Source organism: Liolophura sinensis, chromosome 2 (assembly GCF_032854445.1).
Source record: "Liolophura sinensis isolate JHLJ2023 chromosome 2, CUHK_Ljap_v2, whole genome shotgun sequence".
Classification (NCBI taxonomy): domain Eukaryota; kingdom Metazoa; phylum Mollusca; class Polyplacophora; order Chitonida; family Chitonidae; genus Liolophura; species Liolophura sinensis.
The window spans coordinates 25,619,294-25,621,541 of record NC_088296.1 but is presented as its reverse complement, the minus strand read 5'-3'; positions in this window follow the sequence as shown (position 1 = coordinate 25,621,541).

The following is a 2,248-nucleotide window of genomic DNA, read 5'->3' as shown; positions in this document are numbered from 1 at the left end:
TCTATGTGGTAAACAGAAATTTAATCGATGTAGACGTATATATGTATATAATACGTATGTAGTATATAATTTGATTAGCTTAAGAAACAAATAATCTAAACACTCATAACCAGACGGTTTTGTAATTCTATCAACGTTTAAAAAAAACCATGGTCCTTCCTCAAGTTTACAATGTGCTGAACTCCAGTAACAAAAGATTACCAAACGAAATCACCATAGCCGGATTTTAATTATCGTGATAGTTCTTCACTTATTTCACTGTTGTTTTAAGCCGTGCTAAAGAATGAGGGTGGGAGAAATCCAGACCTGCAGGTTTAGATTTCACGTGTAGCAGTGTGGGCTCTGTACGGGGATGCCCATGAGGGTCCCATATAGGCTACATCTGTCCATTTGGGGCTCTTTATGGGGATGCTCGTGAGGGTCCAATATACATCTGCCCATCTGGGCTCTGTATGGGAATGCTCGTGAGGGTCACATATACATCTGCCCTTCTGGGCTCTGTGTGGGGATGCTCGTGAGGGTCCCATCTTCCCATCGGAACTCTGTATGGGGATGCCTGTAAGGGTCACATATACATCTGCCTATCTGGGCTCTGTATGGGAATGCCCGTGAGAGTCACATATACATTTGTCCATCTTGGCTCTTTATGGAGGTGCACTGAGGGTCCCATATACATCTGCCCATCTGGACTCTGTATGGGGATGACCGTGAGGGTCACATATACATCTGCCCATCTGGGCTCTCTATGGGGGTGCCCTGAGGGTCACATATACATCTGCCCATCTGTGCTCTTTATGGGGATGCCCTGAGGGTCACATATTAATCTGCACATCTGGGCTCAGTATGGGGGTACCCTGAGGGTCACATATACATCTGCCCATCTGTGCTCTTTATGGGGATGCCCTGAGGGTCCCATATACATCTGCCCATCTGAGCTCTGTGTGGGGATGTCTGTGAGGGTCCCATATACATCTGCCCATCATGACTCTGTATGTGGATGACCGTGAGTCCCATATACACCCGCCATCTGGGCTCTGTATGGGGGATGCCCATGAGATTCCCATATACATCTACCCATCTGAACTGTATGGGGCTGCCCTTGAGAGCCATAGATGCATCTGCCCATCTGGGCCCCCTACACGAATATCCGTCTGGGACCCATATTTAAATGCCCATCTGCGACCTATACCTGAAGGCCCATAAGGGCCCCATATGAAAATATCCAGTCATGCACACAATATGCTCCCCACCAACAAGTGCAAATATCCATGGGCCCAATCTGTTTTTTTTTTTAAGTTGTTATTTTTAACATTTACACGAACAGTAAGAACAAAACCCTAGCTGAGGCAAATGGAAAAGATGCCGGATTTAACTTGCCAGGTAACACACTGTCGTCTCTGCTCTTGTTTTACTGTCTATACGGTATTCTTTTGAACTTAACCCTTCACGTTCATGACCAGTTGACTAACACGTTCCAGCTGTTACCGACACATTGAATAAATGGTGAAAAAGTTGAGATTTCCTTCAACAAACGTGGCAGAGAATGTTTTATTTATCTATTTATATATTGAATATTTCATTTATACGACTGGCCTTTATTCCTGACAAAATTCTCACTACTAACATGTGGTTACTTCCATCTACGTTACGCTCTTGACAGCCTGAGAGAAAGGCATACACCTAACGGATAAATTTAGGATGAATACAGACATTTAAATTTTAAGTTGAAAAAAAAAATCAGGCGATGTGAAGAGACTTGGATTCGAACACGCGTCCCATTAAAGTTAATAAGTTCGTGTATATACAGATACGTTGGGGAGTAAAGCCATTACAACGATCGCGGCTGCCGTTATTGGTTATGATCGATGCCGCGGACATCAGGCCTGTAAGATGCGCATACCACCTCAGTCCATTCTAAACACAGTGTAGCAAACGTTACAGTTGGCCATCCATTCACAATTCGCTACATCCGGCTTTACGGAGTTCATATCATATTATTGAACCCGTGCGATCAGGGCTGTGTAATAAATAACAGCGACCACCATGAGCTCCACACGCGTTTGAGCAACTACATTATCGCGCTGTTGTCTAGAAAACATTGAGGGATTCCCCGAATTCTGACTGTTTCAGTATGACGTCACTGCACGAGCAGGCTGTAGGTCGCATGTTATCGAGTCTCGGTATCGCTACGGGTCGATTTTTACGAGGGAGATTCCATTCATCTGGCCCGCCTGGCGTACGACGTGAC